Genomic DNA, 27,755 nt, shown 5'->3' with positions numbered 1-27,755 from the left:
TAATGCCACCATCATCCCCAAAGTGCTCACGACTCCTCGTTCCTTGCACATGCAATCCAGGCATATTTACAAACAAATCAAATACAAGGGCACTTTGTTGTAAAAGCTGCGCTTGTCCTGCAAACTGGAGTTTTTCGAGGAAGCACACCACACTGTTCAGCCTCTGTCAAAACACCTGAAACAAGCCTCATCAATGTCTCAGCACAAAATGTAACACGTCACTGCTGGTACAGCTTGATGGGATGCTTTATTCAGCCAAGAAATCACATGAAGACTTCTGAAAAAAATGCCTTGTGGAAGACAACTCAGTAGAAAGCCATGGCTTAATGAAACAAATACACCAAACTGCAGTCAAATGCATCTTCATTCTGTTCCTGTTCTCAGTAATTCCACCAGTTTATTACCTTTGACAATCCACGCTAACCTCCCCTTAACCTGCAACTCTGAGAGCAGACACTATTACATGTGACATGGGAAAGAATCCACGAGGTGATACAAATATCATCTTCTTGCACTTTTTTACTTCAGCATGACTTGGCCTTCTCTTCTCCCTAGTTTCCCTAAATCCCTAGATCTGACCAACCGCAAAACAAACCAGATGCACAGCAGAGAACCCTCACACAGCACACTCCAGAGGATGCAGGAAAATGTCAAAGAAAGATCAACATTTGCCTAGAACACCACTTAGGGAATGAAACTTCGATATACTTGGAGAGCAGCTAATACCATCCTGCATATAACTGCATCCTCACTATTCTCAGGAAATAAACTGCAATATTTGTACTGGTATCATATCAACCATTTTTCCCCTAGTTCTTCTGGATCTTACAGGAGAAAAAAGGTGAAGAAAAAAACATCCACAAATGCTGACTTGTACCTGAAACCGTCAGCTGCAACTGTAAGTTACTGGACGACTTCTTGGTTAAACAAGACTTCCCTATCAAAGTATTTTCTAAGCGTTGCTTTCTTTGTTCTCAATACGCACGGGTATCACAGACCCCTGAAGGGCAGCAGAAACAAATCAGAAGTCTGTCAGATTGTTTTTCTTTCCTTTGGCGAGGCTTCACACCAGCCAGCTGTGTCCTCATCCACTGAACAGCCGCTTTGCTGCCATTTCTCTCCAGAGACCCACAAGCACTCAGAGCAAAGCACAGATCCTCCTGCTACCTCCTCCTCCTCCCTCCCCCCCCCCACCCACCCCCCCCACCCCCGCCCTGCAGAGGAAGGTACTCAACCCTTTCAGCCTGGTTTCCCTTTCTGCTTCATTGCCTTACCAGTACACGTTGGCCGCTGGCCCGTTGCCCCATCACCGCAGCTATTTCTGCTGAACCTGCCCTATGTGAGTGCTTCAGGCATCCACTCACTGCCAGACCTTGGGATATCCCTTTGCTCCAAACTCCAGCTTCTATACGCTGCCTCCAAGCCAGCAGCAGCCACAAGGTGTAGTCTGTGGCTCTGAACCATGAAGGGCAGCGCCATGCAGTGTGATGCTAAGTAGACCCACAGAATCTGGTGTCTAGGCACAGGTTTTGAGCTGAACACCAGAGATCATGTCATTTTGAATATCTCCTTTGGAAGTGCTGCATCTCTGCTAGACGCTATCAGAGAACGTGACCCTGCATTTTAAAGCAAGAACTGGAAAGCCGTCACTGTTTAAGCGGCGATCTCCGCTCATTCAGAGAGTGGAAGGTTGGTTGGTCCGGAGGATATGTGAGCCCTTGGTGAAACCCTGACAAAGTTAGTGGCCTGCATGGGTCTGAGATCCCTGCCTCCAAGATGAGATAAGACACCTGCCTCAGAGCTGTGACGTGAATTTGAGCTGTGTTCCTCCTCGATTCACGTATCAAAATGTACAAGAAAGAGCAGTTTAGTTGTGATCTATAAATACCCTGATCTTTACACTGGGTGCTCAGAAAGATCAGGAATTTCCATATTAAATAATTCACATGTATCCAACGCCAGAGGGAAAGAATTAATTCCTGTTCTGTGTTTACACAATGCTTAACATGGCAGCCAAAACCCAAAATGCAAATAAATTGCATGCATGAATGAAAAGTAATACTTCGGAGAAGTACACATAACTGAAAGGACAGATAGTTTCATACCACAGGTGACCACAGAGGACCTTTCCCTAATGACCTTCCTTCCCAGAGATGAGCACTCTGATAAATTTTTTTACAAAAAAGAGAGAGAAGAAATCGAATCATAACATAAACAGCAGAATTGACTGCGGGTCACACAACATTTAGCTATTCTCTTCAACAAGAAGCATCTCAAGCTCCTCTTTAAATGGGTCAGGAATATGCTGGCTCCACCTGAAAGTTTCAGGGACTGTGCAAGCTTTTAGAGTTGTTGTAGATCCTTAAAGGGAACTCATGCAAAGTTAATTTGCACTTTTGAATCCTCATGTCTAAATTATTAGTTAGTATTAAATATCTCAAGTGGATGATTTTCAAAGACTCTTGCAACTTCAGAGGAATGTTAGACTGAATTCACTTAAAACCTAGTTGGGGACAAATAATCTCCTCTCTAATTATGAAGAAAATACTAATACTATTTTTTGTCAGTAATTTTGTGTTTTACTCTTATCTCCAGTTAAGCACACACAAATACCCACACAGCTGGAATGGAACAACACTGAAATTAAGGCCAGGAAGGTAACACAGGTGGCGGCTGGCAAATCCCAGTGCAATAGCTAAGTGGGTTAGAAGAACAAAACTGAGGTATCTTTTTAAATGTGACTACGTGTAATTTTAGGAAACTTACAGGAAGAGAAGAAAATAATGTTTCCCAAAAGTCAATGCAAAACCATAGCAAAGCCAATTTCAGATAAACACAACATTAATTTTGTGCCATAACAATAATTTCTTTTTCATATGGACATTATCAAAGGCTGCACATGGAAGGGCAAATATCTTTATCATTGAATCAAAGAAGAAACAAACTCCTTGGATGTATTACATTAAGCACAGGACAATGCGGTAGCAGACAGCCATACTTTTCCTGAATTCTTGATTTACTTAAAGCTATAATATCTCAAAAAATATCTGGAGATTTTTATACTTGTCATACATGCAGTTCTTCATACCATGCAAGAAAAGATTTGTTCTAGAAGCAATTTTGGAGGTGCCAGGCATGTCTGGAAAACAGAAGTGGCAGTCAAGAGGATACGAGATCAAGATCTGGTCGTTCACACAGAATTTTTTCTGTGACTTTGGAAAACACAACTGGTTTGTCCTATTGCTGTAGTGATAGAACAAAATACTGACATTACTGCTTTCAGGGATAGGCTAATGCATCAGCATCGAGCTAATGCTTAGCTCTAATGAACCCACAGTAGAGAAATATCATCAAAGCTACCTCGTGACAGCAGGAATGTAGAGAAACTGTAGAATTTCTTTAAATGCGGTTTATGCAGAGTGAACTTAAGCTTTTGAAAATGCTTTATTATCCTAAGCTGTTGTGCAATATCTTAGTGAGATGTTAAACACAGTTGCTGTTCTCATTCTGGTAAACTTGGATTTCAGAGTTAATTTAAACCATTCCTTGGAATAAAAGGTGTTTGGACAAATATAAGGATACAATTACTGACACAGGCAGAAATGCAAGAGATTTATGTATATAATGGATATCCTGAAAGGAGAGATGCTTTTCTCTCCCCAGCTTCATAGGACTGAAATGAACATTTTTTGCAAAACAAACCCTCCCTAACTCAGGTTTTAAGGAGAATCTGGAGAGGTAGAGAGGTAAGCAAAAAGCTAAAACTTGTACAGTTATTTCCCAAGCTTCTCCAGCACAGCTAGCAGCATGTCAAACAGTCACTCGTCTGCAACTGCTCTTGACTAAAATTAAATAGACCACTCTCCCCTGAATGTAATAGGCTTTGAATAAACAGACCCCCAAATTGCCCAGAAGACAGGTAAAAAGAAATTGCTTAGAGGCACCTCTACAAGATGTAGAAAGTGGTAGCATGAGCTTCCCCTTAACGGTTGCATTGAGGTCAGAGAAGGAGCACACCATCTTTTAGTGATTTAAATAACATTGCCAGCAGCACACAAAAGGTTTGGTTTTTCTCACAGACTTAAAAAATAGTTAAGGCTGATTTCACACCTACAGCATGGTGTTTGTTATCTCCTGTGCCTTCTCCGTATCAACCTGTTTCCACTCAGGTAGCACCATCAGAATGCACCCAAGCTACTCTGACAAAATATATGGGGCAGGTACAGGAGATGCTGTTATTGTCAGGGCAAATTACTACAGAGCTCATCTCATCAGTGACATCGAACTTTCCTACAAGGCAGCTGCACTCCTTGCCCATGGCATTACTGCAGGTGCCTCCGGAATGCTGGTTAGGTTCCAAGTTCAGCAGATATACTGATGTCACTAAGCCATATAAAGTGATATTCAATTATATGGTGAAAGGTATGTGCCAGACCATTTTCCTTTGACATTCCTTGCCTCATCATTACATAAAGGCTCCTGCTTCTTTGGCTGAGGCTTCCTTGAATTCTGCTGCCCCAGGTTGCCCCCCGCCTTTCTTCTTCGCTTGTGCTGGAATTGGCTGTGAGTTGCACCCAGGTAGTTCCACACGCTTGGTGCAAAAGGGCAGCCCTTGGCCCATGGTCTGCTGAAGTAATTGGCAGGGTACAGAGGTACAGAGAGCTGGCACTGCTTTTCTGCACGGTAGCTGAATTTCCCTTGGGCAGAAGCCATTACCTCCCTTTGCAAAACCCTGCGTGAGGGCTTTAAGCAAGTATTTCCAGTTTGCATGCCCAAAGGTTGCAATAGCTATGCTCTTCATTATTATGGAAAATAAACGTTCTCTGTTGGAAAACCATGCTCTTTACTAAGGTTAAAACCCACTTGGACAGCAAAGCTTAAGGAAAAAAAAAAAAAAAAGAAAAGAAAAGAAAAGGCATAAGCATTCATGAGATAACAGCAATAGCAATGCAGAAGCTGGTCTTTTATCCCAGGTGGTAATGTATTATTTCAGAAGGCGCTACCACTTGATGATAATGCTGCTTTCATTGTATATAATGATTAATGGTAATTGCTTTTGTACTTCAGTATTTTTCAGAGAACACTTTGGGCTCCAGTGAATACATTAGTGCCTCACTGCTGTAAACACCCTCCTTACAACTTGGCCTACAACGCAGAACTAGACGCAGAGCAGTCAAGATGACTGTTTTTCCCCTTGTTTTGATTTTTCTGGGAGATAAGGTTTTTTCTCTGAAGCAAAGAAGGAAATTATTCAAGAACTTTTACTTTAATCTAGCCACGAGTGGTATTCTAAGTCTTCCTAATGCATCTACGGTTCCAGTTCCCTGTTAGATTGGTTTACTGTTAGGCCTGTGATCAAAGAATACAATTTCTTTTGCATTCCCAGGCTTTCCCAATAAAGTAGAATGCCACAGCTTGTGGGATGTTTTTCAGACAAACCATTTTATCCCTAGATACTACATCATCCCACTATCCTCAGATATCCTTTATGTAATGATCCACATTAAAAAAATCTTGTTTTTACAAATCTCCCTGGGATTAACCCTTGCTCTCTCTTTTGTTTCCTCAATTCTCCTGTATTTTTAAATAATCTCCCACCCCTGCTGAAATCTCATTGCAAGGTCAGTGAAGTACTACAACAGATTGCCTAGGGAGGTGTTGGGGTCTCCATCATCAGAGGTCTTTAAAACCAGATTAGACAGTATCTTCCAGAAATAGTTTATGTATTGCTTATCCTGCCTTAAGGCAGAAGGACAGACGATGATTTTCTGTGATGCTATGATTGTCAACAGGATTTTTGTACCTACATCACCTAAGGATTTAGAGTAATTTCATATTTTTTTGGATCAAAGAATTAAGTTTGTGGGGTCTGGGATACTGCAGCAGTTCCCATTGCCATGCTAGAGAGAACACTAGTATCTCAGATATATCAGTGAAACAATTGTTGTGTAAGAATTAACTTTGATAGCAACAACTGCATAAGGCTGAAATGCTCCTCTGCTCCAAGGGTTCAAAGTCAACAAACCATCTTAGCCCTATTTAAGGTTCTGCTAAAGGGCTAAAATGGGTTTATAAGGGTCCCGAGGCCTTCCCCTGATGATGTGATCTCCTTCAGTGTTGGCAGCCCACCAAGCCATAGGCCTCCTTCAAAAGACTCCCACGGGACTGATGGCATATAACCTATACGGTATCATCTGCAAGGGAAGAATTTCACATGAAGCATGCTGGAGAATAATTACTATTCAATAGTAGCATCTTGATGATACCACACGATTCATGTACATTAATACAAACCAAATAATAGTCTTTCCATAGCAACCATATTATCATAAGCAGTTATTGCTATTACAAAATACTGACCGTATGGTCATTGGGAAACAAAACTAGTCTTAAAATCAGCAGTGAAAAGCTGAGATTCAATCTTCAAATTCCCTGCTTGCTTCAAATAAAAATGCCAAGGGAGGAATGTGATTCAGTGAAGCTGTTGGCTTGTTACACGGGAAATTATGAACCATGTGTTTGTATGACAAAAAAGCTAAGGAAGCATAGGTACAATGTTATGTCATACACACATACTATGCTATATGCTTTTTCTGCTTCCTTACCAATGAGAAGTCACACTGTAATTTGATGCAACGCAAGTAAATAGATATTATTTCAGATGGCAAAATTCCTTATCTCAAATTTCTACTGCAGGCAGCAATGGGCTCAGACATTTGTGCCACCCCTTCTCTCTCTCTCTCTGAAGAGATCTCCAGTTTCTTTTTTGACCTCTAATAACTATGTAAAAGGTCAGTTTTCCACAACCTTGTAAAAAGTTTCTGTGTAACACTCTCTGCAGATGGAAAGATATCCCCCATACACCAATGAAATAGGACCCCAACAACAATATTTGCAGTCATAGTGCCAAAACTTATTCAGAGACTGAGATCTTGAAATGCTCAGCTATGTGGCTCTGGTAGTAATGATTTATGCATTTACTTATGATGGGTCAGACAATATTGATTTGCCGAGACAGAGACTCTCAGAATTAGGCTCAAATGATTCACAGCAGGGATGTCTGCAAAACTTGCGCCTGGGCCTTCAGTGGAAGAGTTTGTTCAGGTGCCTCACCCACTCCTTGCAGATGGCATCTGTGCCTGGCTCTCCTTGGGGTCCTGGCTAACCTTGCACTGGATAGGGTTTCTCAGGTTGATAAAAGACTACATGAGAGCATGCACACCAAGGCAGTCAATAGAGCAAACGCGGAATCACTTTTTCTCTGGCCCAGTTACTTGTAAGCTCAACGGACTGCAGAGGCTGAACCTATGGTGTGATGGTTAGGGCACTGAGGAGAGTGTCATGCAAGAGGAGACTGGAATCAGTTACTGAGACCTGTAACTCCTTCAGCTTTCTTCAACATGCACCTAACTGCTAGTTGATTTGTTATTCTGTACTAATCCTAATCCTCAAATTTCACCTCTCTTCTCTCTTGTCATTACTCTTCACGTGAATAATTTCAGAGGGTCTCCCTTTGGTTCTGCCTCAGGAGACAGAGCACAACACACTGACATTTTTCCATTAAAGAGAATTATTGTTTTCATGAACTCAAGGCAACTGCAGAGTTAAATTTAGGACCATGCTTATGAATATTGACCAGTACTTCCAGGCATCTGTTTAGTTACAGGGATACCTTTTAAATACCTGTTTTCATTTTGCTTTTTCAGATCCAAAGCTAGATAGAGTGTACAGAATCCAATGTATCATATTCAAAGGGTTGAAGGGCAGCTGGAATTTATTCCACAACAGCTAATTGGGATCTCTGCTTCTGGACCTCACCTGCATCCCTCTACCAATATAATTCTTTATGTCATCCCAGTAAAGCCATCAGAATGTCAGGAGAGATTAATTTTCTTCCCCAAGATTAAAGCAGTGAACACATCAATTTAATCCAGAATTTTGTGAGATAGTCTCTTAATCATCAACAAGGAAGAAGGGTTATGCACTAATAAGAATTTTATAATCGCTAAGCAAAAGATGGGGAAAAAAAGACTGTTTTCCAGTTTGGCAGGTTTGCAAATAGCTCCTGATAAGAACAAACAAAGTTTTTTTACTGCTCTTATCAGTGCTTCATTTCAACACATCAGGCCTTGCTTTGTCAGCAGGAATAATTCCGCTGAGCCTTAGAAATGAGACTCTAAACTCATACAACTCCAGCAGGAAACCCCCTCCCAGTGCTTTAGGACAGCAACTACATTTCTCTGGTGCTCTGTCAGGTAAATGTATGTAGTATGATAGCCTCCGACTTTGAATCACGCAGGTACCTACTGCTGTCTACCCTGGAGCTGATGACATCTTCCATTAGCACGGCAGGCTGGGAAAGGCATGCTGCCAGGCCTGGGGGGTTACAGGAATTCCTCTGACCCTGTTCCTCACCGCTGTTTCGCAGGAAGGACAGAGCCTATGACACTGAGAATACCCTGTATCGTGCCACTAATCCATGCTAGTAGGGGATGCCTCTCCAAATCTTGAGAGTTTCAATAAGCCTGTTTTTCCATAGCATGCTGCTAAGATTACTCTTCTCTAGTCATATTGTTCACACAAGCCCTTCCCTACCAAAACTGCCTCAGACTCACTCCACTCCTCCCCTCCACTCACATCTCTACACCAGCCGAGAAAAAAACCATCCCTCTATACACAACAGCACACTAAACCCTGACAGCTCCTCTTCCTCCTCTCACAGAGCAGTCTTCACACAACATCCTGAGTGGCCTTCGAAAAGAATAAATAAATAAATAAATAAATGCAGACAGACCGTCCTTCATGTGCTTTCTGAACCGTGTGTATATACCAAATTAATACTGACAAATGTTTTCATACCCTGGGATCTTGTATTGCTTGGCCTATTCAATCATAAACTTCAGTGATTTTTTTATATTTTTTTCCCCTTGGAGGGCTTCCTTGATGTAACAGAAGATGAGGCTTTTAAAATTAGAAGCCAGCCTAGAGCTCTTGAAAGTTACAGATCAACAGAGGCGGTGTGCAGCAGCTTGGCACCCTGCAAAAGCACCAGTGTGCTCTGCTGCTGCATCTCAATTATGCGGTGACACACCTGCTGTCCTAGGCTGCTTCTCCCTTGAGGCAAGCCTGCTCATGTGCTAATTTGTATGGTGCGTAACAGGGGATTTGGAATAGAGGCCTTAGAGACTCATTTTCACCTGGTGCCTTATTAGGGATTTGAGCCCACTTCGCTGGAGATGAAAAGCCAATGACTATAAGTCATTTGCGTCATTTAATTCTCTATAGGTAGCCAGTTAGTGAATAATGGACTTGCAATGACTTTGCGCAGGTCATTTCCTTTAACAGATGTTCCTTTGTGAAGCTGCTATCCCATAACAGTTTGGTGGGGTTTCTTTGTGCATTAACTATACATTCAGGAGGTATTTATTCCTTTGTCATCAAACAAAATCAAGTTAATTACATGTTACTAGTAAAAAGGCAACGATTACATATTTTTCATTTCTGCAGTACTCAGGGGCAGACCGGCTGCAGAGGAGACAGCTCTTACCGTTTTGCTGACAATAAGGGAGACGGAGAAAGGTTTGGCTGCAGTTTTGGAAACTCCTCAGCCTCTCGGCGACCACAGCATCACAGAACAGCTGAAGCTGGCAGGGACCTCAGAAGGTTTAGTCTGACTCCTGCTCAAAGAAGGGTCAGCTGGAGCAGGATGCCCAGGACCATGTCTGGCTGAGTTCTGAGTGAACCTGAATCTGAATTCTCCAAGAACCTTCACAAACCTTTCAGAGAATCTGTTCTAGTATACACCACCAATGAAAAAGCTTTTTTCTTAGGTTTAAATGGAGTTTATTGTATTTCAATTTGTGACCATTGCATTTTGTCCTTTCACTGAGCTCCACTTAGAAGAATCTTGCTCCTTCTTCTTTACTCCCTCCCAAGAGGCATTTATGAACATTGATATTGCTGGGTCCCGCCCGTGGGTCACAGCAGCCCCACAGCGCTGCGGGCTGGGGGCAGAGCGGCTCAAAGCTGCCCCATGGAAAGGGCCCGGGGGTGCTGGTCAGCAGCCGGCTGGACATGAGCCCCCAGTGTGCCCAGGTGGCCCAGGAGGCCAACAGCACCCTGGCTCGGATCCGAAACGGTGTGGCCAGCAGGGCCAGGGCAGTGCCCGTGCCCCTGTGCTCGGCGCTGGTGGGGCCGCACCTCGAGCCCTGGGTTCAGTTTCGGGCCCCTCAGGCCCAGAGGGACGTAGGGGGGCTGGAGCGTGTCCAGAGCCGGGCAGGGGGCTGGGGAAGGGGCTGGGGCACACGGCTGGGGGTGCTCAGCATGGGGAGGAGGGGGCTCGGGGGGGACCTGATCGCTCCCTACAGCCGCCTGACAGCGGGTGGTAGCGAGGGGGGGGTCGGTCTCTGCTCCCAGATAACAAGTGACAGGACAAGGGGAAGGCGCCTCAAGTTGCACCAGGGGAGGTTTAAGTTGGATATTAGAAAAATTTTCTTCCCTGAAAGGGTGGTCACGCACTGTCACAGGCTGCCCAGGGAGCTGGTAGCATCACCATCCCTGGAGATGTTTAAAAAACACCTAGATGCGGTGCTCAGGGACATGGTTTAGTGATGGGCTTGTCAATCCTGGGTTAACAGTTGGACTTGGCAATCTCAAAGGTCTTTTCCGGCCTAAATGATTCTATGATTCTATGTTTCTATAAGATACACAAAAGGTTAAATAATCTCAACTTTTACAGCTTTTTCTCACACAACAGATATTGCAGTCCCTTAATCACCCTAGTGGACCTTCAACAGACTTTTTTCAGGATGTCCTGTCTCTCTTGTACTAGGGAACCCAGGAATTGACACAGCAGTCCAGATGTGGTCTCACCAAGGCTGGGTAGAGGGAAACAATCACCACCTGCAACCTGCTGGTGACACTTCCTAATGCAGGCCAAAATGCTGCTGGCCATCTTTGCCACAGGGGTAGATCCACCAGGACCCTCAGGCCTTTTCCTGCAGAACTCCTTGAGTAGGTCCTCAGCATGTACTGGCACGTGGGGTTATTTCTCTCACGGTCCAGGACTTTGCACATTCTTTGGTTGAACTTCATGAGGTTCTTCTCTGCCCACTTCTTCAGTCTTTTGAGGTCCCTCTGAATGGGAGACAGCTATCTCATTTACTGATCGCTCTTCCCAGTTTTGTGTTATCAGCAAACTTGCTGAGCTTACACTTTGCCCCACAGTCCAGGTGGTTAATAAAGATATTAAAAAGTTTTGGGGCCAGTATCAACCCCTGGGGTACACCACTAGTGACTGGTTTCCAGCTGTACTTAATGCCACTGATGGCAACTCTTTGAGCCTCACAATTCAACTAGTTTTAATCTACCTCCCTATGCATATACCTAGTCCATACTTTAGTAGTTTGCCTGTGAGGATGTTACAAGAGACAGCATTGGAAGCCTTACTGAAGTCAAGATAAACAACATCCACTGCTCCTCCCTCACTCTCCTAGAGAGTTTTCACATCACAGAAGGCTATCAGGTTGGTCAGGCGTCACTTCCCCTTCATATATCTTACTACTCCAACCACGTCCTTGTTCTTTATAGGTTTGGAAATGGTTTCTAGAATTATTTGCTCCACAACCCTTCAGGGACAGGTGAGGCTGACTGCCCTGTAGTTCCCTGGATCCTCCTTCTTGCCATTCACGAAGACACCAGTAGTATCTGCATTTTTCAGTCCTCAGGAACCTCACCCATTAGCCGTGACTTTCCAAAGAGTGAGAGTGGCCTCACAATGGCAATGGACCACTCATGGGTGTATTTTCTCAGGTCCTGTGGACTTGTGTACGTCCAGTTTGTTCAAATGTTCCCTAACCTGATCCTCCTTCACCAAGAGCAGAGTCTTCTTTGCTCCAGACTTCCTCACTGGTTTCAACAACCTGGGATTCCTGAACTCCTACCAGTAGAGAAGGAGGCAAAGAAAACACTGTGTACCTCAGTCCTTTCACGTTCTTTCTCACAAGTTTCCAGGCCCGTTCCACACTGGGCCCTTGTCTTCTCTAGGTTTGGTTTTATTGTTGTGGGTTTTTTTTATATTTTTTTTTCTGTTGATCTACCGGTAGAAGCCTTTCTTGTTGCCCTTCCTTTTCATCACCAGATTCAGCTCTAGGTGGACTGTGACATTCCTTACCCAGTCCCTGTGTCTTTGGACAGTGTCTCTCTATGGTTCTCAAGGTCACCTGTCCCCGATTCCAATTCTGGTACACTTCCTTTTCATACTTCATCTACTCTGAAAGGCTACATAGTGTTACATCTTTGGGAACGCTAACAAGAATTAAAGGTATTTGGACAACTTTGCAGGGTAGTTGCCTTAGCCACTTGGGATGGGATTTACTCCATCCGGTTTTAATGAGCAGAAAGGCACATACCCAGCCTAAGTAAATTGTCCCCTGAAATTATTCTTAAAGTGATGAAGAGTCTCTTGGAGGTGACTGTCTTTCCCAACTGAGTACAGAAGCCCAGATTACATATACATACAGTTTAGACTTTGTGTCTTATTTTCAGATGGCTAAAACAAATTCCATGCCTCAAACCACACTGTCTCATTTTGAGCAGCCAGTAAAAAAAGTCAGGTGAGTATGTGCAGGTTTGTGTATACGTGCGTGTCTGCTGACATGCACACAGGTACAAGTGCCAGAGAACTAAACCCTGGAGGTGGAAGGTCCTTATTTCCGTGAACTTTGAAAAAGTGAGCCCCCAACCACTATGTGGAGCCATATACAGAGTTCTTTTGTTTCTTGTTAAACAGAATAAGAAGCTATGGCATGTCCTAAAGCTACAACCATCCACTGCACAGAAAAAAAAAAAAAAAAAAAAAAAAAGTGTTTTCTGCTTAGTAGTGGTGAGAAATCCAGAATATTGAAGACAGTGAACACAACAATGACAGAGAGGCTGGCTATCAATGTGTTACATGGGTTTAGATGCTTCTAACTTCTTGGCAATCAGGCTGGTATATCTGCAGCCTTCTGTTGGCTCAACATTTGAAATTCTTACAGTATAGAAAGTTAAATGCTGTGCCTTCCTTTTTTCTTGTCCTTCATTTGCAACCCACCTTCCTAGGTCAAGAAAAGCACTGAGAAACACGAGTACACAAGGATTTTGCAAGTAAAGCTCGTCTTACTCAGAGAAGAGATAACAGACTTCAGCAAATGCGTTGCTGGAACAGGCAGAACTTGCTGACACCTTCACGCCTTTGAGAAGCTGGCTCAGGGTGACTTCAGAAGGCCATGTGCTGAGTCAGGTGCGGAGGTCCTGCTGTACTGCCGGGGGTTCAGCACCAAGCCCTCTGTGCACACAAATCCATCGGCTGGTTGTATGGGAAGGCCAGGGAACCGTTCCTCACAGCCCTTCAGAAGCAGCATTTCCATCTTTCAGGACTGAGCTACCTAACGGAGGGTGGGAGGGCGACAGGCTGGCCACTGAGCCGCACACGGGACTGCGGAAGAGCTCAGCACTGCGACTCCAGTCTTCAGCTGGGGAAAGGTTGCTTCACTGGTGCCCCAGCAATAAGATGTTTTTCACTGTTGAAAGACACGGCCGCAATTCTTCCTTTGATCTAACGTTTGACTAACAAGTAGTTGAAACAAAAAATCTATTGGTAGTGATTAAGTTATAATGAAACCACAGTGATTAAAACATTTAAGTTATTCAGAACTCAAATGTCTCTGTCTGGATGTGTTGAGTCAGATGCTTTCAAAATCCCAGAGCTTAACATGAGTACAAGCAATCTGCATAGAAAATTGAATATTTTCATTAACTTTTGATTTTTGTTCTCTAAGGACCATTAATGCTGTGTATTTGGACAGTACGGGCCAGTGCCCACAATTTAAACAACTCAAGAGCTTTCTTGAATCATCTCGATTTATCCAACCTGTTTCCCCCTGGTTTGATCCCCAGGGGTAACAGTGCTAACACGAGACATTGGAGCTTGAGATTGTCTCTTCCAGGTCCTTCAAATGCGTGAGCCTGGCAGAGACCTTAATGGAGCAGGGATTTTGCATTTGCCACATTCTCCTGTCTGGAGAGGCAGATAACGCAGAAGTACAGCCTGAGCACCAGACAGGGACACAGTCAATTTCAGAGGGAACTGTAATGAACGAGGGCTTTAGCTTATCGTTCCCCACAGCCTGTTGTGCTCCGCTGCTGCCGTTCAGGTCTCAAGGTCTGTGAAACCACAACGCTGCTGTGATGACAGCCCATCATCGTGACACTTGTGTTCAGCAACGAACATCACATCTACTGCCACGATGTATCTCCTGAGCTGACACCAGGAGCCCAGCGCTCAAGCTGCAGCCGATGGCCACTCCGGCACCCTGGCATGCTCTCGCCTGGGACCGGGCTGCACCAGGCTGTCGGCTGCCCTGGAGCAGACCCGTGAGGCTGGTCCAGCAGACGCAGCCTTGCCAGGAGGCCTTGCCAGGGTCATTTCAGGCAGCGGGGAACAGCGGTTAGCAACGAACGCTGGGACCCAGCTTACGCTCTTCAGTCAAGCGGCCTGCCTCCCTGGCCATCTCCGCGATGAGGTGAGAAAGGCAGGCTCCTGAGGGGGGACTGGAGCAGAACTGAACGCCCACGGAGCAGCCTTTCTCCCATCACTGACATCAGAGTGCTAACGCAGACTGGGCTGCTGCCCCAGCACCTTGGCTTGGTGGGCAACGTTAAGCCCAGATCCCTTTGAAGACCTTGAGCAGCTCTGTGGAGCAACCCGTTTCCCCACTCAAGCTTCAGCGATGCATTTGGCAATGCTGTACTCCAGCAAGGCAACGAAGCAGGGCTGAATTTTCAGGAATTACATGGAAAAGGACATAAGACTGAAGTCCTGGAAGTGAGCTTTAGATAAAACGCCAAGTACATATGCGATGCTGAGAGCTGCTTTTCCCCCTCTCACTGTATTAATGCCCAAACTCCTGCATTTTAAAGTTATTGTTTTGTGTAATGACTGCCACAAAGAGACATGGAGTGGAAGGCGATACCTTACTGCAGACCACTTCGGTATCCCCTGTACTGGGTTCACTGGGTATCTCCAGCTGGCTTTCCAGCTAGTGGTAGCTTTGGATCTGACCTGGGGGGGTTGCTGCTCCCACGGGACATTTTGGGAGGCAGTAGGGCTTGACCTGCATCTGCATTCCATGCCCATAGCTTGGCCTCTGAAAATTAAAGACTGCAAAGCTGAGCTCCTCCCATCCTTTTTTAAAATCTCTTTTTGAATCCCACCCAGTAAGCTCAGCACATTCTGAAAACTAAGTGTTAAATATCCTGTAGCACACAAGGCTCGCCTCAGCGACGACTGCTTTTGAAATACCAGGCTGTCCAGACACTCAGAAGTAAATCTGATACATACTATTGATTAAAATACATTAATCTTAACATTAGACAACACCTTTCAGTGATCCCAGGGCATCTACTCATCACTATGCCTATGCTTATAGCAGTTCAGGGAGGCAACTTAATAGGAGACAGATCACGTGTAGTGATATATATTCCATGGAATAAAACAATCAGAAAATAGGTAGCCACACGTTTACATGCAAAAAGGGAGGGACATCAGAGATGACAGCTAAAAGAGGTAAGACAAAACCATCACTCGTGTACATGCTACTTTACACTGTCCTGCTCACTGCTTTTCACTTCTCCCTGCTTTTCCATTTCACACTATGAAAATTATGGCACTTTACACCAGACTTCTAATGAATTACTGCTGGGATCCAAATTCTCAGCAATACCCACAACACAGCATTGCTGAAGTTCACCTCGACAGTCCTGGCACTCATTTAATACCAACATTACTCCTAGTGTAACTTAAATCTGCTCTAAATTAAGCTGACTGGGTGAGTTTGGGAAAAAAATAATGCCCTACAGTAGACAAAACCAAAATATTGCTGCTGGCAAAGCCACCCACATACCCTTTTTTCAAAGGAAATGTTTTCACTGAGGTCTTCTCTGAAGTGCCCAAGCAACTGTTTATTTACATTCCCTAACCGTGTTTCCCTCGGGAGCGCCATGGCACCCACCTTTTGCACTGGGACATCACTGACCCCACGCATTCCCCCATCCTCTCCCGAGCACGCCGCAGGCACACTGCCACGCTGGCACACGGCTTTGGCAGGTGGCACTGTGCCTCCCAGCGTGGCACGCTGGGGTCACCTCCTCCCACGTGGCCACTGCTACGTTTCCTGCTGCCCCTACATGTACATCTGCAAATGAAGGAAAAAAAGTTTTCCATTCCTGAGCTTTTTATTTCAACAAATCTGCATATCTGCCTTAAAGTGGCAGGCGTGACACCCTAAAGGAGAGGAGGTCATGTCCTTTATAAGAATTAAACCAAAACAAGGTTATGATCTTCTGCCTGGTTTGGTGTTGGGGTTTTTTTTGTTTGTTTTGTTTCTTTTTGGTTTTGGTTGCTTTGGGGTTTTTTTTGTTGGGGTTTTTTTTTTTTTTTTTTGATAATCCAAGGATATCAGTATTCATCTTCTTTACACTTCTGCAGCCACCCTTGTCAGGTCTTCTAGCCTTGCATTACAGGTCAGTATTGAAATCATTCCCTCTTAGATATTTCTTCCTATAGAGGTTAATTAAAAACTCTAATTAATACTCTAATGCCTTCTGTTTTGCATAGTCATTAGCAGCCCTGGATCCATTCACCAGCCACACAGGGATTCACAGCCCTTCAGCAACCCTCCAGCCCAGACTACTACTGGGCTGCGTTAATATGGAGCAGGACGGGGAAGACCACTACTGAAACAGTGCTTAAATATTTCAGGATCACTGTAGTCACCTGATTGACACAAAGGTGTTGGCAGGCAGCCTGGTCACTGAAACAGCTCGGAGCAAGAGGGCATATGAGCTCAGCAGTGTATTTCAGCTTTTGGGCTTCTTAGCTGTTGTACATTCATTTCACTGAGGAAGGGAGCTGTGGCTTTAAACTGTTCCTCCACAATGGCACGATCTACCTCTCCTGAATCTGCTGCTAAATTTACTGGGCAGAACAAGCAAACGCTACCCGCTCAGAACCTCTCCCTCATTTTTATATCAATACTAGCATATCATGCAAGTGTAAATGGCCATACAGTTGAGTGGCAATGGAGAATCAAAATAAAACCCATTTCACCTCTCAAATTAATTTGGTTTTGCTTGCTTGCTTTCTCTGTCATTCTTTCAGTTATCCAGTCATCCATAGACTTTCAGGTTAAACAAGACATGAATTTTAAATGCAAGATGCACATAGAAAAAAAGAGTACTAGAAATTCTTTAGATATACTTCAAAGGAGAAAAATAAAGAGGGCACAGGCCTGGACTGGACGACAGTTTTCCACAAACTGCCTTTGCTGGGAAACTGGATTTTCAACTAAATTCAATATTTCCGCAGTCAAAAGCCTGAAAATCAAAATATTTTGCTTTGAAAATGTTTCCTGATGTCTCAAGCATACTGTAGTTCAGTGAGTTCATATCCTCATTTTTCCGAGTTAACTGTGATGCGTTGTAGTTTTCAGCTTCAATGATGTGAAAATCACCCTGGAAGCTGTAGATTGGCTGGGAAATCTGGTTTAGAGAAGGCAAAGGAAGAGGAAGCACCAAGGAATACAGCACCCAAGGCGCTCTGACACCGTTTCCAAATAGAGATGAAAAAAACTATTTTAAATCCACAAAAGTCTAGGGCACGCGTGTCCCCTTTCTCCTGTGGGTTACTGTTTCCCCGCTACCTCGGAAGCCCTCCATGTTCCTCAGCAGTGCTCTTTAGGAAGCATGGAAGGAGGTAACGGCATCGGTAACGGCACATTTTTCCACCTCGAGGCATAGAGTGAGCAATGCACAGCAGTCGAAGCAGGGGCATGATTCTGTTCTCAGCCTTGTTCTCACTGACTCATCACTTTACACCTGCTATAAAGCTCAGGGAATTTCTCAAAGAGGTTAATTTTATAGGCTTGGTTAATTTTATAAACTGCTTTGTGGCTGCTATTGCCTAGATGTTACACAAACTGAATGTAAAAGAGCTCAACCTTGAATGAAAGGTGAGGTGGAAGCATAAAATATGAGTGCTACCCGAGGAGAAGACATCAATTAAAGGAGTCTTATAATCACATCTCTGCCACCACGCACTTACTCGTGTTCTTCATTTGTCTGGGTCAGGGTCTGTGTACCTGACTTGTGCTGGATGGTAGATACAGCTGCACTGGGAGGCATGGCTGCCCAGGAGAGCTGAAGCCTGCTGCGAGGGTAGCAAGAGCAGGTCCTCTGAGAATACAGGGTTATGGACAGACTTCTTCGTCATGATGATATTTTCTTCTTTATTTTCTCTGAGAACAGGAGGTACCCAAGGGTGAAGCAGAGACCTAATCCCAAGTGAATATAACCAGAGTCCAGCAGAATACGGTACCAGGAGCGCCCTCCAAAACAGGATCAAAGAACAAACAAAAAACAAAATTGAATCACTAATACTACCTCACCCTTTATTATTTAAAAACTTCTGGCACCTGCAAGAAAAGAGACAAGGCTGGCAATGTTGCCACACTTACTGTTTCTGGGGAACTACAGAACCGTGGTTTCCAGATAAAATTACCATCTGTGAAGTCTGATATATGTTAAAGCTCTTTGTAACAATTCATTGCATAATTCAAATGGCCTCTACACTACAAACATCTAATGTATTTACGCTGGCAGGACTGTCAGTGCATTTTTGTTATAAGAAGCTTGGAGGTCTGCTACAAATAATCTCCAAAGAGTAAGTCTAATTAGCGGCTAAAGTTGGCATATTTCCTGCTATCTGAAATTAGATCAGAGAGTTAGGCTGAGATGAAAAAGCCCTATTAACTCCCCAGGCTTCCAGTTCCTGTTTATTGGTGGAAATTAATGTTTTGAACTTTATCAGCTATTATCTAAAGAAGTCTGGAGTCAGTGGTAACAGAGCGATTTGAGAGAGACTTTACTGCCAGTCGCTTCTGTGGAAGTAGCATGGGCATGGCACATAAATACCCACAGCAATACGCCGTTTAATGGTTACATGCAGCTGAACAATAGTCTGGAAAGATGGTCGAGTGGCCAGCATGCCAGCCTGGCAGTTCTAAGAAGTGGGAGACAGTCCTTCCTGCAAGGAACCCTTTAGTCATTGCTGCATGACCCAGAAAATGTCACCCTTTGGGGGAGGGCGGAGGGTGGACAAAAGGCTGGCTATAGTTAAGCGCATCTTTGTCTTTCCACCCATTGTGGAAACAGAGAGTGTCCTCCAGCCAAAGGAGCCCGGCGTTTTGGTGCGGGGTGACTACAGCTAGCCTTTGTGCAGACCTCCACGTGTCTTCAGGTTTGTCATCTGTAAAACAGAGATGGCGCTGCCCCACCTGATGGGAATGTCAGGCAGATGAACACTTTCCTCTGCTCCGCAGGGACCTCAGCACCGAACTCCGGCACAAGCGGACCCCGACGCCCTCTCCCCACATGGCTCTCCAGCCTCCCCAGCGCCTCTGGCTGTGAGGCTGGGCTTTACGCCTCTGTTCGCCTTCCACACAACTTCAGCAGCTCTGAGGTTTGCCATTCCTCCCCTTGGTTTAGCTCTGGACAATTTGGAAAATATTAAACTGCATAAGCTCCTTTTAAACACCAGGACAGGGAAAGGATGGGAGGAAAGACAGTAGAAAGGAAGGGGCAAGAAATCCTCCTCTTGGGAAATATATTTAAACTTCAGTTCTTAGAATTTCTAAACAAGGAAGAAGCTTGTCAAGTTGTATTTTGCTCAAGCAAACACATGGGAAGGGAGGCAATTTTTACATCCTGGGGCTAAGCACAGAAAAACAATGTAATTCTAGAGTTAGCATGTAGACAAAGGAGGAAACATGTTATTAGGTCGGACTACCCTTGTTTACACAGAGCCATAGAGAATTTAGGCTATCTTTTACTTCTGGTAATCAGCCTGAGCAGACAAATCAATGTCTTAAACTCTTGATAGTTACAAAAAAAATTAAAAAATAGTAGTCAGGCTTGTGTTTCCAAAGAAAGTTGCGGTTTTAAAGCAATTCATTACACAATCATGCAATATGGAAATTTTTCTGCAGAATCCATCTACCACAACAGAAAGATTTACAATTTAATCAAATCTGCAGTGGAAACTGAGCCTTCACAGACAGAATGCCAGCGTAACCTCACCCTCTCTTCCACACCACCGAAGTCTGCCACACAGACCCTTGCAGTCGTGATTTGAGATCACTCTTCACCTTTCATTTTGAGCGCGAGTACTTTTTAACACTCTCTCTCTAGTTTTCCTCCCTAAGGGGACAGACAGGATCTGTATAGAAAGAGTTTAATGGAAACAGGGAGAACCTACATCCTCAGGCTCATCTTCACAGCGAAGTCAACACAACTGAGCTGTTGTCTCGGGAATGGATCCCACCCAAACAAACAGTTCTTTTCTCAAAGCCTGACCGCGTTTTAAAGCCAAGTTGGTGGCAGCAAAGAAGCCAGGGGTCAAAATTCAAGCGAGTGTAACTCGTTCTGCTACCAACCCAACAGGAGGGAAGGTGGGCAGCACCCAGCTGCTGCACACTACCAGAGTCGCAGCATCACCCCGAAGGTTCGTGCCCAGGAAAATTAAGCAAATTCTCCCAGTACTTTTCAGTAAACTGCAGCTTATCATGGCAGAGGAAGCAGTGGGTGCATCTCTAAGTCTCAATATTGCATATAGATACGTGCAGGGTGAAGAAGGCAACCGGGCTGACGTTCTAGGGCAGAAGCAGGCTCGTTTCTGTCACCGTAACATCAGATGACAAAAGAAAGCTGCTTTACATCCCCAGCAGGGCAATGCAACAATCAAATGAGCCTCTAGCAACTAACTACTATAAGACTTCTCTTTGCAGACTGCAGCAGTTTGCAGAAATGTCTTTGTACAGTTCTGTGAATTCCATGTGTCGCTGTGAATGCTATCTGCACCCCGTATTTTTGGGGAATTAAGTCATCTGTTTGGTAGGAGGACATACACACTGGCAGAGCTGCCCAGAAACATGAGATCAAACAATCTGGAATCCTGGACTGCTGAAGGAAGCGACAGGCCTGCTTTAGTCAGCCTGTGTCTGACTTTGGACATGCTCTTCAAAAACACACTGAGGGTGAGGGCTTAAATTCTCAGGCTGAGATAATATCAGTTAAAACAGCAGTGCTCTCCACTGGACCAGTGATGGATACTGCTTAACAAAGGGGAATTCTTTAGCCAAAAGGAGTCCGTTTGCTGCCAGAGGACAATACAGAGAGACTTGGTCTTTCCTGGGAATTTAAACCAAAGCCAGGGACAAGACCAGAATCAGATTGCATTCAAAAATCTGATGCTTAATACAGATCTGCCATATTTTACATTTTAATTGTGGATGTTTCTTTTGCTAAGCCCATTTCCTTAGCGTATCATCCTGCTGTGCCCAACCGGTGTAGCTATGTGAAACCCACCAGCAAATTGTTGACAGTTTGGGAGGCCCAAGAAGCAACCTTTGGAGCCGACCAGAATGCCTGCAGTGTTCAGTGCCATGGGGATGCGTAATAAAGACACTTAGAACTATTAAAAAAGATGTGTCTTTAGGTTGACCCAGGGAAACTAAAGCCTATGGGATAATGTACTTTGAACTAATCACAACAGTCTGGAGCACATTAAAGGAGAAGGATGAAACCTGTTTTTAACATAGATATCGTCTGCTTTTACTAAGGGACATGTTACTTTTCTGAACCAGTTTTCCAGCTGCAGTTAATAAGCTCTGGCTTCAGCTCCACTTGGGAGAACACAGAGCAGCTCTTGACGATTCCCCCGCCCCAGGAACGGCTCCACTTTGCTCTGCTCCCCACTATGTGCTGGAGCCGCAGGGGAATCTGCAGCTTACTGGACAATTGTATTATTTGACCTCTAAGATTTGGTAGAGTGGTACAGAGGAGATGTGGCACCCTGAAGACATTGGCCCAGTGTTTCCAGAAGCAGGACTAAGGCAGATGAAACCTGTCAGCCTGTGCTCTCTGCACTGAGAAGGCTGCTCCACGCTACTCCAAGACCTTTTCCTTCATTGACCCTCTCCTGGTGTCCTTGGCAGAAAAAGCAGAGGCAGCATGTCTACACCTCTAGAAAGAGAAAGTTCACAACAGCTTGTGGGCATTGCACGCTCCATGTCCTGCCCATATGCGCACAGCCTGCGCAGGCATGCCTGCAGATGAGCTAACGCACGCTCAGGCACCTGCTCTCTTGGGTGTGCTCCAGTCGTTCTTGCACTGAACTGTATCAGAAGCTAGTCTTGAGACCTTGGAGCTGCCCTAAAAACCGGTATAGACACAGCAAGTGCGTCAGTAATTCCTAAACTTCCCAATGACAAAGCTGCTGGATTCTCTAACCTAAACCGCATGGTACCAAGGACAAAGGGAGTGAGTGCCAAAGAGCCCCTTTGGCAGCCGCTGCTGCTTCTCAGTTCGCATCACAGCAGCAAGGAAAGGCTTTCCATTAGTATATTAAACTAAATAAATGTTAATTCTGTCTTATAGATGGCTAGCTCTTCCTCATCTGCTCTACAGAGGAAAGTGGTGTGTATGTAGTGCTGTTGTTGCAACGTATATGCTATTACTTGTTAGAGAGGGCAGCATAAGGAAGTTTACCTTGTACGTGGAGCAGAAGTGGCTGAGTCTCATGGTGGTTTTAAAGGAACTTTGCTCCCTGCCTCTGGCAGCTGCATCAAGTATTCCTGAACCTGACTCTCCCAGGGAGTTTACCTGAAAAAAAGGAAGCACAGGTCAGGATCGAATGTGCGTGGAACACACAGGGCAAAATTTTAGAGTATGGTAAAAGCGTAAGTTGAGAAATTTTGCTGAAAATGCAACAAAACAGTACAACAGATTTCACAGGTACCTCTGCATGTCCCCATCTTCAGTCACGTTCAGTACTATTTCAGTTGACTGAACGTTGCTTTAAGCACGCAGGCTGTTCCGACACCTTTCCGATTCTCCTGTTGCTCCAGAGGAAGCACAGTGCATGTATCAACATACTGGGTCATCCTTCACCGACCCTGAAGTAATTACAGGGCTCTCTTGTAGTGCTGTGCTGACACGCTATTCCATACAACATAAAAGCATGCTAAACCCAAGTTATTATACATGGTGCAGTATAAAAAAATTGGAATATCGGAGACAAATTGAAAGAATACTATGTTAGGATTGCTGAAGAATGTGGAAATTATTTTTTTAAGACACTCAAGACAGGAAAAAGGATGCAAGGGGAAGAAGAGATAGGGGAGCACAAAACTATGTGGTTTTACGGAAGGTGTCCATGACAACTCACACATTTGGTTATGGAAAGCTGTCCATTTTTCTTTGTACAAACATTCGGTGGTCAGGTTCTGGAGAGCACTGAGGAGTCACTAGAGACCAGGACAGTGTAGCTGGAGATACAGTATTGCCAGCACCCACGCTGGTGCAGAAAGCTGCCTAGTTGCCGGCCGATGCAAGCAACACAACTGGATGATTTTTTAAATTTAACTGTCAAAAATGAAAACAGTATTGTCTTTTCATAAAAGCATTTTCCCCGTGTTTCACTGTAGTGGCACAGATGAACAGACATAAGATAAACCATCTCTCTGCCTACAACACAGGTAAACTTTAAGTTTAAAGTTAATTTCCTAAATCTTGTGTATATTAAAAGAACGCCGTTGCCAAAAGAGATTTCCATTTCTGTGTGCTAAATATTTCGACTGCTCTCAGGCTTAACAGCAAAGCCAAGGTCAAGACCAAGGCACACAAATTCCACAGAGCAACACAAGCAGAAATTATGGACTGTACCTCGCTGTAACTGCTGGAGGTCAGGTCTGCATGAGGCATGAGCAATTGGCAAGAGGTCTTTTCTCTAGCGCTGACTTCAGAAAGGTTTGTTAGAGCAGAATTCTGCATTTTATTTTCACGGCAGAATGGTCATATTGACATATTATCCAGTGCCACTCTGTACCATGCATTCTTTACCGTGGTCTTCATATTGCTAGATGATTCAAAAATTATGTCTCCCTGTAGCCAGTCACAGTGACCGATACATTTCATGAATGTGGTATGTACATGGCCCAGCACAAATAAAGTGCAAGGGAAAAAAACTGGTATTTTCTCTATGGTTTAATACCACTAAGACTAGAGCAACAGGCAGATTTATGGCCACCCCCTAGTGATTCTTCTACCCCCATATGCACGTCTTGTAAGAAAGTACAACTGTGAACCTCTGTCATTAACATAAAGCTTATGGAAGGCAGTTAACTGACTGGTTTGGCTAGATGTTGGGACAACTCCGTCCCCTTCTTCACCTCACTGCTAAAGCAATTCTGATAAAATTTCATTCTAGCTAAAATGTCTATTTATAACTGTTGATGCTCAGTAAAAAAAAAGACAACAGACCACCACCACCCAAACTCAGGGTAAGACCTACCCAAGGCAACCTGAGGTATCCTCTCCAATTGACTTATCTCCTCCTTGAAAGCTAAGGTCTATACATTAATCTCACCCCCAAATAAAAACATAGAATTCTAAGTTTACTACTGTAATGGCTGTCAAAGCAAATTGGACTGGGTCATGTCAGAGTCAACGTGGACTAAAAGTGGCTTGTCAGTACATTTGAGAGAAAACAGTGAGCAAAGAGGATGTTAATAAATCTCATTGCCCCCTGAGGACCCTAACCTCAGCTATAACCAGTCATCTCTGAGTTCAAGGAAAACACTGTCACAGCTGAATTTCCTCTCTCTGTGGTAGTGCGAACGTTAGAAGAGTAAATATTAAGATTTATTAGTGGTTCTGACCAACTGTGCAGACGCTTCTATTGGGAAGATCCCTGCTTTTGCTGGATTGCCTACTTTGCTTCTCCTCTGTGCCTCGAGTGTCATTTAAGAGAAATAGAAAAGGGCCCAAGGACTGGACTGAGCCCTTCAAACTGCTAAAGCACTTGCAACGTGCTGCAACATCTGTACTTTCCCTGGCTCAGACCTCAACAATATTACAGAATCTGCTGCTGGACTTGGCTGCACAGCACAGCTGATGTGGCCAGACCAGAACTCCAGATCACACTCCCAGACCGGCATGTTGGCTCAGCATTTTGACAACAGTGCAGAAAAACGGATTATTTTTGTCATTAAAAGAAATGCAGATGGTATAAAGCTGGAGTGCTGCTATCGAGTGCTGGCCTATAGCCCTTCTAACATGCCAGCCAGGAACCACCGCACCCCTACAGCACTCAAAAATAATTTATTCTCTATACTGTCACAAGTCAAATTCTGTCCCTTAAAAACTTCTGTTTGAGGACTCCACCAGCAATTCAGCTAGGCAAATGCTAATTTCATTGTAGCCAGTAAATAGAGGGCTCATTCAGCTCTTCTCAAAACTGGAAGCAGAACAGGATTTTTCCATCAGAAAGATGAAGGGACAGGATCAGCATCGGGTTGGCCAGCAGTGGGAAAAGCAGGGTAAGGAACAGGCTGGACCAGAGAGCCAGGCTGAGTGCCTTGGAGAGCGATGCTGGCAGTTTCTCATGTAGAGGAGGATTAAAACGTTTTCAACCATGGTGGATTGACCCTGGCCAGAAGCCAAGCACCCACACGGCCTCTAACTCACCCCAGCCTGCTCCTTGGGATGGGGAACAAAATAGGAAGAGCCAGAGCCAGAAAACACATGGGTTGAGATAAAGACAGTTTAATAGCTGAAGGAAAGAAGAAATAAAGAAGCAATGCAAAGGCAATCACTCACCAACTCCCACAAGCAGACAGATGCCCAGCCAGTCTCCGAGCAACAGCCACCCTGGAAGAAAAAGCCCCCACCTTCTTGTCCTACCCCAGCTTCTATTGCGGAGCACAGCGTGACACGGCATGGGGTACCCCCTTGGCCAGCTCAGGTCAGCTGTCCTGCTGTGTCCCCTCCAGCCCCCCGCCGAGGCACTGGCAAAGCGGTTAGGGTGGGGAAAAAAGAAAGCTGTGACACTGTGCAAACACTGTTCAGCCACAGCCAAAACAGTGGTGGGTTATCAACACCGTGTTAGTCACAAATCTGAAACAGCACCATATGGGCTGCTATGCGGAACGTCATCTCGCACCCAGCCAGACCCAATACACCAACTGAGGCAAAACAAATCCCCCAGCACCCCTCTTAACTTTTAGTGTGAATAGAAGGAAAGGAAAAAAAGCAATGCCTTGTCATCCTCAGTGACTAAAGTTGTGTCCCAAGCAAATGGGCAACTTGGGAATGATGTTATTGCATCGCACAATTGATCAGAAGATGGGCATAGCATATTGCTAATACATCATCGCTTGATTGCATTAAGAAATCATTATTTTATGTAAGAAAGGTTTTATGGTTACCAACAAGAGTTTGAACTTGGGACTGGACAGGAGTATGCTGTGTACAGCCGATTTGGAAGGTCCGAAACCATACCCTCAAGAAAAACTCAGGTGCTCTAACTGGGACGCAGTCAAGGACTGTTGGTGTCTTCCTAACCAGCACCATTTTCATGTATGGTTGCTTTGGCATCCAGACCTCTGGATTATGCCCCCTTTGGGACAAAGCAGTGTCACATGCCAGTCAGCACAGTCACTTCCTAGCTGTTCCTATGACAAACTGCACAGCATTGCACCATGGAAATTGGTCCTCAGTGCTTCATACCCAATCGTTACTTACTAACCCAATGACTTGAAACACCAATAAAAAATTGGTTAAAATAAAGTAGTTATGTTTGTGGGATGACAGCTCTTCATACCAGGAATCCAGGACTCCTACAGGGAAAGACGGGTGCCTCATAAAACACTGGTGAATGTAGTTAACAAAAGGGGTGTGTGTGTGTGTCATTAAACAATGGGATCCTGATTCATCAGGCAGGACAATTAAAAGTACAGACAAGAGGCTCCTGTTCTGTAGGATGCTCAGTGGTGCAAGATCACAGCCGTAGGTGGAGGATGATGAAATATAAAATTTCCCCAAAGAGGGATATCATTCCTGTGCGACATATTATCTTAAAGTCATCAGAGGACCGAGAAGCTGAAAACAGGCACTGTAAAACTGAACTTGACAGACAAACCATCGCCAGACAATAAACCAAGGACTGTTTGACAGGAAGGATCTGACAGTACAAGCAGCCTTTCTGTTCCAGCCCAGCCAGCTCAGGGCCACACAAAGGCATCATTACAGCTGCCTGGAAGAAAAATACTGGGATGCCTCCTACCTTGCCTGGTGAGAACTTGGGTATCTAACCTCTGTTCTGTTAGTTTTACAGGGTAACCCTGGCCAAATCATCTCAGAGCAAAATCAAAGTGACAAAGCCCTTCCCAGATTGTCACAGGGGATTCTGCAGTCTGCAGAATGTTCTGAACGCACACAAGCCTGAAGCACCTCATGGCGTTCTTCCCCAGAAGCAGTGAGCCTCTTCACGGTGGCAGGTTTTGCCTTTCTCCTGAGAAGAGGGTGGAAGGAGAAAATTAACATGGCTCCTCTTGACAGAATATTTTCTAACGCAGTTCATTGCTGTGCTTGACTCTGGGGTAAGATCCACAGCAGGATTTGAGGGCCAAGGTATGCCCAGAATCATTTGGAGACTATTCCAATTTTTTCTGTGCATGACACACAACAGGCATCCTAAGGGAACAGCTAGTGCCATAAATACTGGGTAGATCCAGTGAACACAATTTTTTGCACTAGGAAAACTACAAGAAAAGTTTGTTTTCTGGAAGCGATGATGACATTGATTGGAGAAAGAGGAG

The 27,755-nt window shown here is 44.6% G+C and overlaps 1 long non-coding RNA gene across 1 annotated transcript in view; it reads right to left on the bottom strand.

Annotated features, from left to right (window-relative positions):
• LOC114012186 (uncharacterized) overlaps positions 1 to 27,755 on the bottom strand; it is a 256,763-nt gene that overhangs the window by 86,888 nt on the left and 142,120 nt on the right. The window contains exon 6 of the long non-coding RNA XR_008746908.1: positions 22,645 to 22,758. This is a non-coding gene — a long non-coding RNA (uncharacterized LOC114012186). The remainder of the gene's footprint in view (positions 1 to 22,644; positions 22,759 to 27,755) is intronic.

This window comes from Falco peregrinus, chromosome 4 (assembly GCF_023634155.1).
Source record: "Falco peregrinus isolate bFalPer1 chromosome 4, bFalPer1.pri, whole genome shotgun sequence".
NCBI classification, from domain to species: Eukaryota; Metazoa; Chordata; class Aves; order Falconiformes; family Falconidae; genus Falco; species Falco peregrinus.
Note: the sequence above shows the minus strand (reverse complement) of the source record. Positions and strands in the feature narration are given on the sequence as shown.